We start from the raw sequence: 12,500 nt of genomic DNA on the forward strand, positions 1-12,500 counted from the left end.
TTAGCATAACAACCTGAAAATAACGATTTACTACTGAAGAATATAATGATAAATTCCACTTACCTCGTAAAATATCAAGAACTGAATATTTCAAAATATATCAAATTACAGTTCCAGTCGGATACAGCCGCATTTTTGATGATTTGTTGTGCGAAATCACTGCAATAACACCGCAGCCGTTAATTCTTCAAAGCCCGTCAGGACAACCATCAGCCGAAAAAAACGTCTTTCGCCTCATAAGCTGCCGTGTGCAGGGTGTCAAATATTTCTTTGTTATCCTTAATGACCAAAAATTCTTTTAGCAACCATTTAAATCCTGCTTTGAAGTGGAGATTCTCGCAAAGGAATCGTTTATGTTCTGTGACCTCCGCCATGATTAAACAATAAGATTGCGTTACAGAAACGCGCGCACATCCGGACGGGTTGGGGTGGGGGTGGGGAGGAAACAAAAATGAAACAGCTCCTAAATTTAAAAAAAAAATGGCTATTTATTTTACGCATTTTTGGTTCTAAATAGGAAACTGCTGTCCCGGAATAATGTAGAATAACGCGTTCCAAACTAAAATGGGTTTTTCCAAAACCACTATTTTCCGTTGAGAAAGTGAATATTCCTCGGAGCCTATACGCTGTTCATTGAAAATCTTATCATTCCTAACAACAACAAAACCGGTTCAGTAAAGAAAGCCTTTATTTGACCGTCACAATTTGGCAGTCAGTTAAACATGCCAGTAAAAGTTCTGAATATGCTGACCCTAAGAAAGATTGATCTCACCGCATGGAGAATGAAAATCTGCTAAAACTAAACTACATCGGCAGCGACTATTTTCCCCCGATGCAGAAATTCTGCATCATGTGCAGTGGTTAAAATAGGCCTAAAATTTACTGCATTCAGCTACCATGCAGAAATTCTGCACGCGGTAAAATCCGTGAAAATCTACAGAAACTGGACTACATCAGAAGCGACTATTTTCCCCCTATGCAGAAATTCTGCATCATGTGCAGTGGTTAAAATAGGCCTAAAATTTACTGCATTCAGCTACCATGCAGAAATTCTGCACGCGGTAAAATCCGTGAAAATCTACAGAAACTGGACTACATCAGAAGCGACTATTTTCCCCCTATGCAGAAATTCTGCATCATGTGCAGTGGTTAAAATAGGCCTAAAATTTACTGAATACAGGTACGATGCAGAAATTCTGCACGCGGTAAAATCCGTGAAAATCTACAGAAACTGGACTACATCAGAAGCGACTATTTTCCCCCGATGCAGAAATTCTGCATCATGTGCAGTGGTTAAAATAGGCCTAAAATTTACTGCATTCAGCTACCATGCAGAAATTCTGCACGCGGTAAAATCCGTGAAAATCTACAGAAACTGGACTACATCAGCAGCGACTAATTTCTCCCGATGCAGAAATTCTGCACGCGGTAAAATCCGTGAAAATCTACAGAAACTGAACTACATCAATAGCGACTATTTTCCTCCGATGCAGAAACCATGTTCAGTGGCTAAAACAGGCCTAAAAATGACTGAATTCAGCTGCAGAAATCGCCAGAAACTAGACTAAAATAAGCAGTATTCGTAAAAGACATTGCCTAATAGTTCAAATAGACTTCAGTTCACTGAAAATGGTGATGAGATTTTTTTTCTAAATGGTTGCGTCGCCAGCGCATGGTGAAAATCACGGGTAGCCACCCTCGCGCAAGTGATGCGATGGCTACAGCTGAAAATAACTAAAAAAATCGTTCAAAATTCAATGAGTTGATTCACTGGCATCAAAATCATGCGGGGTTTGTCAGTAACTAGTGCAGCGGCGACAATTCTCGAAAACATCGCATCATAACCGTAGCTGCGGCTAAATATTGAATACTCCATAAAATTTATATATTAATCTATTGGAAAAACGTGGAACCGCAATTGCACCATGCATACAGTTGTTAGTTGAAACCGAAAAACCTTCAAAGATATTATATATCTACTTTTTACTACTGTATGGTTGAAGTGAAAAAGATAAGCAAACGTAATACTTAACAACCAGATAGTAGGCGTTTTCAAAGCCCAATGCTGTTTCAGAATACAGCCAGGTGTTATCAACACAGAATTGGATGAATGCCCAATGATAAGATCATTCAAAACAATCTTTTTATTTCTTTGTAACTTTTTAGTCTCAAAGAAAATACTTGGTCTAACCATTCAGATAAAGCCTCTTCAGTAAAACTTTCACATGGTGCTTTTTAGTTTTTAGTATTTCACATAAATGAATTGTATTTTTTCCCCTCTATTTACATGGGCACTGGGAGTGAAGGTTTTAACAGTCTGCATCCTGGTGATTATGAATTATTTGTACTATTCCTCAGTGAGGAATACTTTTCCATTAAGTGCCTTCTTGTAGTCACCTGCAGCTTCTTTGCTTCAGTAAGTTCAAAGGAGTGGAGAATAATACACTCCTTTGGAAGAACTTCTGTCCAAGGTTCCCTTGTTCTTGGAAGGCTTAAAGGTGACCACTTCCCTCTGTATGTGCCTTTCCAGTAATGGATTTTGAAATGATCCTCACTCATCTCTTTTAAAACACCAATCACTGGCTCCTCTTCACAGTTTGATAAGAAAACTGCTGCATATGTTTCAATTTGAAGCCCTTCGTAGAAAGAGTCAACACGTTCAACAGGATTTTCTCTGTTGCTGGGGGCAACATACCTTCCCGTGTAAATCTGAAAAAGAATACAGTTTAATCAGAAAAGGTTAATTAAAGTTACCGTGTACGTTCAGAGGAAAAAAATCGATTTTCGTTTTTTAAGTTGGAAATAAACTTCCCAGCAAGATCTTTCAAAAGAGTGAATATTTGCCGAGAAATTGGGATGTCAGTGATTTCCACCGGAAATTAAACTCCACTTTGATTGACAGCATAATGTAATCATACGGTCACGATGGTTCACCGGTACTGGTGTTTCCGCCGCTCTTTCTGCTGATGATTTAGCCCGCCTTTGTCGCTTCGGCTTGGGCCCAACAGCTTTGCTTAATGAGGTCTTTCCTCGTTTAGTTTTTTCCACGATGATTACGTATACAAAAAGCAGTATCGACGGAAAATAAACACCGCAAATATCCAACGAAATGGCGAAGGAATTGATTACTCTGTAACGCGACTACGTGCAAAATTGCGAGAAAATCATCACAGCAGGTAACCGGAAGAAAAAGTGCCTTGCGAAACAATTGGCTAATTTTCCGTAAAGGCGTTTGGGGGCGGTACTTGTTTGTGTAGGGATAATTTTTTTAAGCGCTCTTTTCTCGAACTTTAATTTTCGCTTCAAGGAGACACTTTCAAGAGTTACAACTCTACAACAATTTGGCCGATTTCGGTTAAATTTGGCCAGATGCTAGAAAAGTATGTAATCAACAGAGACGAGTCGGGGAATTCGATAATTCTTAAAACTCTTTCCTTGGCAGCCATTTCCGTGCATTCACTCCGCATGTTTTTCTTGCAGTTTTCAAAATGTTCCGTAACTTTTGAACGCAATCGAATTAAGGAAAACACTGACACGTTTTTTTAGCCTTTGAGATGCTGACCGTGAGAAAAAAAAAACAAACTTCCAAAATATAAAAATCGCATTGAGTTGGAACTCTAGAAAGACAATCTGTGCCTTCAAGTTTCGACTACGCGGAAAACGTAGGAATTTATTTTCTTGAAAAAGCAATGAAATATTTGAATACCCAATTCCATAAGCTTTAATTTGATATAGGGTTTTGGGTATCTGTGATGTAACCGAGAGGCGCTACATCCGTTAAACCGGAGCCACCCCTGAGGGTACACGGTAACCTTAAAGAACTGACGAACACCGATAGAGAATGTTTAACTTAAAAGAGCTGCCAAGTCGTGACATGTGAACCCTTAGAAAGTAGACCTACAACAGAAAATTCACCCACTCAGACAATTTCAACTTGCCTGTTTTGTTGGCCGACATTCCTTGTCCTGTAGAGCTTGCAGGTGTTCAGGGACAGATTGATCAACCGTATATGGCTTTATTTTCTCTGCGATCAGAATAGCATCCAAAGGCCATTCCCATGTCTCTGGCACAGCAACCAAATTGTCGACATTATTCACCCACTCACTCCAAAATGAGAACGCCTGTTCAGGGTAGTGATCTCTGAACTTGTTAAGGTCACGCTTCAAACCTTCAACATCAATTCTGTCCAACACAGGTCTCACAAGACTTGGTTTGCCACCTGGATGACTCTAGTGTAAGAACAAAGGTTTTCCGATTAACAATTAACAGTGCAATGCATTAATTAAAAGATAACTTTAGTATTATGATCTGTAAGATGCAGACAAATGATGAAAGGTTGTAACTGCACCTTCAAAATAACGACAGGACCTTCCCATGGCATGTGCGAGTAGTTTCGGTAAAACATTTCGCACTTCCCAGCAGCATTTCTGACAAATTTGAAGCACTTTGGCTGAGTATGGTCATGCAGTTGCTCTGCATGAGGTGCCAGCCACTCTTTTATGTTGTACACAGCATCCAACAGAAAAGGAAGGACTTTGACATTCTGTATGCAATTTTTCATTGCCTCTTGCATTTCTATGGCAGAGAAGAAAATAAAATTGCAAATGTTATCAGTAAATAGTATTAATATTAATAAATAATTATAATTGCAACAATCTATCCCTTATTTCATGTGAATGGGTTCTTGGTATTGTGTCCCAAGTGACTTATGATCTCATATGAAATTATAAACCCTTTATTTACAAGCATACACAAAGCAAACTGAAAGATGAATCCAGCAGTTTATCTGAAATTACTTGATGCTTTAATCCAGGTACCCCCTTTGTTTAGTTCAAACATGTGTTATACAGTAAAAACCCGTGTGTAAGAACCTAGCGGTTTAAGAACCTGCTGGCAGAAATTTCCCATTTTTACACCCAAAAATATAGGAACCTGTTTAGCCAAGCAAAATTTATTAGGTTCTTATACGTGAGTTATGGGATATTTTCATAAGCATTTTTCACTAAGAAGTATAACTGACTTTGAGAAATAGAGAATACTTCATGGAAAGTACGCGCGTAACGTTTATAGTGTATATAATTTAGTCAGTCTTGCTCAAGGCTCATTACAAGACAGTTATAAATAAATGCTGTATCACAAAGGACCAAACCTACTTTTTCTGCTTGTACAAGAATGGTTCCTACTAAAAACTTAAGAACCTAATTAAGAACCTACTTTACCCTAAATTGCCAATAACTACCCCCAAATATAAGAACCTGTTTTGCCAAACTTGGAAAAATGTAGGTTACTGTATTACAAGAGATATGTACACCTACCATCCATCGTGTAAACATCATTTAGATCCAGGTGCTTCGAATAAACCCCAAAAAAGGCATCAATCTCTTCATGGGTGTGCCCCACAGGAAGGAAGTTTAACTTGATCTAAGGGATTGCAAAGAATGCACACAAGTAGGGAAAAATTTAAGACAACTAAATTTTAGAACTTGGTGACCACCGAGACAGTTTCCATTACAAAGAGAATAGTCAGTGTTGATCTACAAAAACTCTAGTTCGTTGCTTTTACTCCAGCTGTCATGATTACAACACTTGCATTTTTCAAAGGCCTTCTTTTACTGTAGGTGCTTATTATAAGAGGCAAATTTGCACTTAGAAAACAGATGCGCTTACAATTGGAGGGAAATTTGCATTAGGAATTTTTCAGTGACTTTGTGATAATGATAATATTGGGACATCAACTGCTAACACAACAGCAAAAGTCTTCAATGAAAACGAAATATATTACACAAGAAAAGATCACAACATGCATAGTCACAAAACTTGACACAAGTTTCTGGCGCATTTTATGATTTTGTATTCCATGAGGACTAACCTTATCAAACACAAGTAGCTCCACCAGAAGAGCAAACAGCCACATCATGTACTGGTTCTTATTTTCCTTCACACAGTTGTCAAGTTGAAGGTAAAAGATGGGAGGCAATTTGTAGAACTGGCACCACTTTGCAATCATGTTCAGAAGAACTGAAGCGGTCAAATTTGGGTCATGGGGCCACTGGTAGAAATCAAAAGAGCCATAAATTTCTTTACCAGACATATTAGATTGCCCAGAGTGGAGAATTGCCCCAACAAGGTGTGTGCCAACAGAAGTCAAATTACATGTCGCTTTAGTTTTGCGACGGACCCTGGGAATGTTTGTTGTTTTTTGGTCCATTCCATCATCAATCACTGTCAAGTACTTGTCTGGGAACCTTCTTGCCTTGTATCGGTGCTTGTAGTACACCCTTCTCTCTTGCCTGTCAAAAGTGTAGACAATAATAATTATTATACTTATGAGAAAAAAGGAAATAATTTACACTGTATTATTGAGCATGAAATTTCACTTATGTACATGTATAATCCAGGAATGCCAAAGCCATGTTGGATGAAAAATAAACCATTCAGGCTGATTGTCTGGTAAAATGTTATAAATTATTGTACTCTTCTGTACATGCACTAGCCTATTGCCAATCACATCCAAAAGAACATGCATGAGTATTTTCAATCAATTGATCAGCTCTCAATAATATTTGTTGAAACTAAACAGTACATGGTGGCTTATGACACTTTCACGGCATCTCACATTTCAAAAGTTGAGATTCAGATTGCACGTGATGCTTACATAGGGTTTTCAGTAAGATTTTAAACTACCAGATTTACACTCGGGTTAAACAAGTGGGCGTCAGACTCAAAAAATAATTATGTCATTGCAAACATTGGATGTTACCACCACACTTTTCATTACATCTGGAGTCCGGCCTCAAACAAAACCCTGCTTACAGTGTACATTTAACTTAAGTCACACATACAACTACAATCAACATCCTGCAATGCAAGCACTTACCAAACTAGTTCTAAATGCTTGTTCAAGAGTGCATCCACCTCATTTCGAACCTTCTTGTCCATTGTTCTCTCCTTCTGCTCCTTGTACTTTGTACAGTCTGTACATTTTGTAAAGCGGTTTTCCTGTTTAAAGATCACACATCAAGTCATATACTTAATAAGCAGATCAATAATACTTGCAACAAAGCTTGAGTATCGGAGCCAATAATAATTGGTCCTGATACCTATTAATACATACATTATGTTTGTGTCCTTCGTCCACAGTGTTTTGTTTTTATCTCATTTGAACTTGAAAATGACATCATTATGACACTGAAATATTTTAAGTTCATTTCTATTGCTTATTTTCACTAAACCTTTTTGTCCTAAGTACCTGAAGTTTTACCTGTAATCTGTTTCCCACAATATTGCAGTAACGTAATATCAATATTATTGACATAAACTGTATTATTGAATGCAGAACTAACCTTTGGAATTGTCACATTTGGGAAGTAAGTGTGAAATATATGGTAAAACTGTGAAAGACCAACTGATACCATACCAAAACCATTGTTTTCCTCAACCATTTGCTTATAAATTGATGATAAGGAAAAACAAGAAGGTATGTGGATTACAGATAGATCTGGCTGGTGCTGCCCAACAGAATCCACAAAGAACTCCAACCACGCAATGCAATCTTTAGTTTTTTTTGAAAGTTTTTTGCTTCCTAAATTCCCATGTTCAATATGCATAACTCCCTCCTCAAATTCCATGTAAACTCTACGGAATGTTTCTGCTTTTATGTTGTGTGCTTGCAGCCATGCACACTTGCACACAATTGTTCCTCCAACAATATATTTTGTTTCAGTTCCTCCATCAATCGCAGCCTTGCTGTGCTTGTGCAAGTAGTCCAATATTAAATTTCGTCTATCTGTTTGCTTAAGACTTTTCATGCTCCTTTCACAGAATTTAATATCCTCCATGGATACCTTTCTGAAGCATTTACTTTGGCAACACCCAGTTGATGTCGACATCAGCCACAGAATATCTTCATCTGTTCTCAACAGATCTGCAGATGAATGTAATATGCAGTACACAAATCAGTCAAAACTGTTTTGTCATCAGTTATTAGAGACAGGCTAATTTTCCTTCAATTTCACACATACAGTAATTAAATGCAGTAGACCTTTTTTCAACCCTTTTCTGTGTTTTCCCATACCATAAACCTTCCCTTTGCAACCACCTCTCATAAGCAAACACTTAAATTCCAACATACCTAAAGTTTCTTGAATAAACTAAAAGGCACCATTTATTTCAAACTCTGGCCAAATCTTCTGTTAGCGACCTCCCAAAAATTAATGTCAAGTCTAGATGCTCACAGTTGAGCAAGAAGATTATGCATCAAGCAGTTGCTTATGGGAGGTTTAAAACTATACAATGTGATAATTTCAAACCTTAATCTCTAAGTGGTTGCAGCAGCATATGAGAAGCAACATCTTTTGTGATTTGATGTGAAGGGTCCAAGCATAAAAAAGACATTAAGTTAAATGCTCTGCTGTTCTTTTCCAAATAAGCATTTTTTAGTCACACCAATTTAATATTTGGTGGTGTGATTTTATACATTATTAGTAATCTCAAGTTGCAACTTCATTGTAACTGCATCATCCACCAGAAATCTTTGATAATAAATCTTAAAAAAAAAACACAACTGCATGGGCCAGATAAGTACAAAGAATTTTAATTAATTTCATGCCTCTTCGCTTAGAAAACATAGCACCAGGTAATATTTCCTTCCTTTTCATTAAATAACAATAACAGCATTAACAATATTAAGCACAATGTTTAAGCACAAAATAACCCTGGAGAACATAAAAGTGTATTGTGACAAAAAATCTTTCCCTCTAACTGCTTCCCTGTAATCTAGACTCCTCCTTTTTCTTAACAAATTCCCTTAATGATGTTCCACGTGCGATTAGGCGATCAACTCCTTCAAACAACGAATCATCATTTGCTGCTGCTTCGTGTCTTAAAGAAGCTAAATGGCTCTCAAGATGAGAATATGTCCCATGACATAACTCACAGAATTTTGAAGGAAGAATACCCTTCCTGTTTACAGGTGCATTTTCATTGTACCAAGTCTCAAATGGAGACTTTGGAGTCTGGACCTCAAAATCAATAAATGGAAGTGTCTTCATTTCAGTAAAGTAGGGTTTATATCTTCGAGATCTGTCTTCAACTTTAACAAAAGGAACCTTGAGCCTTCTCACTTCACCAGCTTTACAACTGTATTCCTGACTGTTTTGCTGATTAATCTGGCTTCCTATAAGAATAGATCTGTGATCATAAATTGGTATGTTCCACTTTTTCCCAATTTTCATGACTGATGATGAGCCAGACCTCATCTTCCCTACTGTTTTCTTCATCATTCTGGAAACCCTTGATTCATTTGTAGCTACTGGCAAACAATGGTTATCTTGACACTGTCTTTCATCCACAATAATGACCTCCACATGCTTATCTAAGAATTCACTCCAAGTGCATTGTGGTAAAGCATTTTTTAACTCCTTGTATACTCCATCACTTGGGCTAAAGGCTATGAAAACTCTCTTTCCAGCTAGCTGTACAGGCAAATTTGTATGACCTAAGCAAACAAATTAATGGAGTCCTGATTAAATGCTGTTGTAATAGCCAATGCATCATTATTCAATGAATTATATAAACTTTTTTTAAACTTGTTTGCTGTTCTATCTATTAGCATGTTAGAATCCTACTATTAAAAAAACCAATAAATTTTCATGTATTTTTTGTATTTTTGTCCCCTTCCTTGACCAAAGACAGTTATATTGTTATGACATGTAGTTACAAGCACCTCGCCAATCTCCGAGGTGATCTATCTTTTTCTATACGTGTACTTTGCTATGTCACGATTATCAGCAGCTCACATTAAGAAATTCTGTCTTACAGAAAAGAATTTTGTGTGAGGTCTTCACCATGGCACAAGTATCCTCAAGTACTTGGGCCGCTTTCATGGAGGTAAACAGGCTGTACGAGAGTGGGAAGCTCAAAGGGCAGAAGTTTTCTCCTGGCGACGTCGTCAAAGGGACATTAGCAATCAAACAGTGGCATGTGAAGCCATTAGTCAGCCTTCCTGATGAAACAAAACTATTCCTTTTGAACAAGGTAAAGGCAATATATTTCAACAGTCTGGCATGAAATTTTGTTTTTTGCTCCATTTTGTATTTTATTATATTTTAAGTTAAATTCCACTTCCTTTCAGTGGGTAATAACCTCAAGAATTTAAACTAATTTGTGTGTACCTTCTCACTTTGGCAAGCTATCCCTTGTACATGTGTTTATGTAGCTTCTGTTCCAATTGTCACTCTACAAACCCCTGTCTTTATTTTCTGTTTCTTTTTAGATCTCTTCTGGTGAATTGTTATTAAAAGATTTAAAAACAGAAGCAGACAAGATAAAGACACTAAACACTGTACAGTCTACAGTTATGTCATTTTTTAAAGTAGAAGATTGGGATGAGATAGTCAAGAGATTTGGTCCAATGGTCAACAATGAGAAGCTGTTGAGATTTACAGTAAGCCAACATGTTTTTTGTTGACTAATATAGAAATTACCTAGTATGTAACTATGTAAACAGTCATCTGCATTAATTATTACATGTATACAGTATTCACATAGTTTTCTTCTTAAGACCTGATCCATTTTTGTAGAGATTTACTGTGCAAATCTAAAAACTATGAACACTTTGATTTGATTTTGACATTTCCCGTTGTGCAGCAACCAATCGGAAGTGATGCAAAACCTCAAACTAATTATATTACCATTACTCAATACTGTTTGTGGTTTAATTTATTATTCTTGTGCATGTAATTTAACCACATTGACCTCTTAGTGTTCACAGGTTTTGGATTTTCATAGTAATACTTCTAGTGATTAAAAAAAAATTGAGAACATTTTTCATTATATTGAAGTACAAACTACAAGTATAATTATATATCCTGCAGGTTGGGGAAGAAATTAAGGTAAATAGTAGGTTCAAGTGGTACAGTGAGAGTAGCTGACAATTCTATCATGTATGAAGAAGAGGTAACTATTATCTACTGCAAAGAAAGCTACTGAAGGAGCAGACTGTTCTTAAGGCATTGCAATACCACCAATTATTGCTGTAAAGTAGGAAATCTTTTGATGATTTACTTCCAGTATTTTTTCGTAGCTTATTGTTCCTATTTCTTCAATGTAGGGAAATTTTGAGGCCTCATATGATTTCCAAGTTTTCCTGAAGAGGTTGAAAGAGTGGGAATCTGCTAGGCATGGGGCAGCAGAAGATACCCCAGTTGCTACCCAGGGGGTTGAAGAATTTACAGTCAGTAACAAGGGTCTGCACAACAAGGGAAGTGCTGTTTTCCCTTGTAACCTTCAAGAGGTGACCCAAAGCATGGAACTCTTCAAATTGAACTTTGAGGGCATCTCCCTTGCCCTAGGAGTTGTTGGATTTGATGATAAGGTACATGACCTGCCTTCCTGTGTGTTTGTAATAAGCATTAATTCCTACACATCTTCATCTTATTTTGATGGATGTTAATTAAGTGAGTGAATGTGAGACAATGGTTAACATATATCAAATACAAGGTGTTGCAAATGAACCCACTGGGAACTCGGAAAAATCCGAGCCCCAGATGGGATTCGAACCCACGACCCTCCGTGATCTAGTATGGATGCTCTAACCACTGAGCTACTCTATGGTGAGCAAAGGTGAAATGTGGGTATTTGACTCGAGCTGCATCGCGCGATGCAGCTCGAGTCAAATACCCACAGGGTTCATTTGTAACACCTTGTATTTGATATATGTTAATTAAGTGGCTTGTAAAATGACAGTGTGACAAATTCTTCGTTTTTTTCACAAACTACTACTGTGACCATAAGGCACTTTAAAAGGAGAATCTTCAGCTGAACAGAAGTTAGATGAAGCTTTTTCTCATTCCACTTTGTCATTAAATGTAACACCACATTAAGTTCTGAAGAATTGTGATAACCAACCACCAAAATTTATTACTTCCTCCCCCCAAAAAAAGTTGTTCTGTGTATAACCCAAGTGCTGTTAATACTCCTGTTACTTTCAGATATTTCCATGTATGTTAAATGTGTTTCCTATTGTACATTGTCTGTTGAAAGTCACCCACAAAGTCCAATGAATCAAAGGTTTCTGTTGATAATAATAATTATTGTCTTATTGCTGTTTTCAATGTCTTTTAGGGACAGCTGGAAGTGGAAGAAAAGTGTAGTGAAATAGTTAGGCTGCTTTCCAGACTGAACTTTACACTCCTGACCTCATTTAACTGTGTCATTATGTGTCCAGTGCACTGGGCACATATTGTGTCCGAAACATTTACAAAGGAAGGTGCAAGCGAGACCCAACAGGGTTTTATCTATCATAAACAACAACTGAAAAGTAGGCAAGGTGAGAGAATAGGCCATTTTGTTCATCAAAAGTAATAACATAATTACATGAAATCAATTGCTGACAATACCCTAATTTTCTGTTTTCCACCGCGCACCGGTGGCTCAGTTGGTTGAGTACCGGGCTGTCGTGCATGAGGTCGCGGGTTCGAACCCTGGCCGGACCAATACTC

At 37.4% G+C, this 12,500-nt stretch overlaps 1 protein-coding gene across 1 annotated transcript in view; it reads right to left on the reverse strand.

Annotated features, from left to right (window-relative positions):
• Positions 1 to 12,500, reverse strand: part of LOC138003766 (uncharacterized) — a 313,889-nt gene that overhangs the window by 245,317 nt on the left and 56,072 nt on the right. The gene's annotated exons all lie outside the window — the stretch shown is intronic.

The sequence above is a fragment of the Montipora foliosa genome, chromosome 5, assembly GCF_036669935.1.
Source record: "Montipora foliosa isolate CH-2021 chromosome 5, ASM3666993v2, whole genome shotgun sequence".
Taxonomy (NCBI): domain Eukaryota; kingdom Metazoa; phylum Cnidaria; class Anthozoa; order Scleractinia; family Acroporidae; genus Montipora; species Montipora foliosa.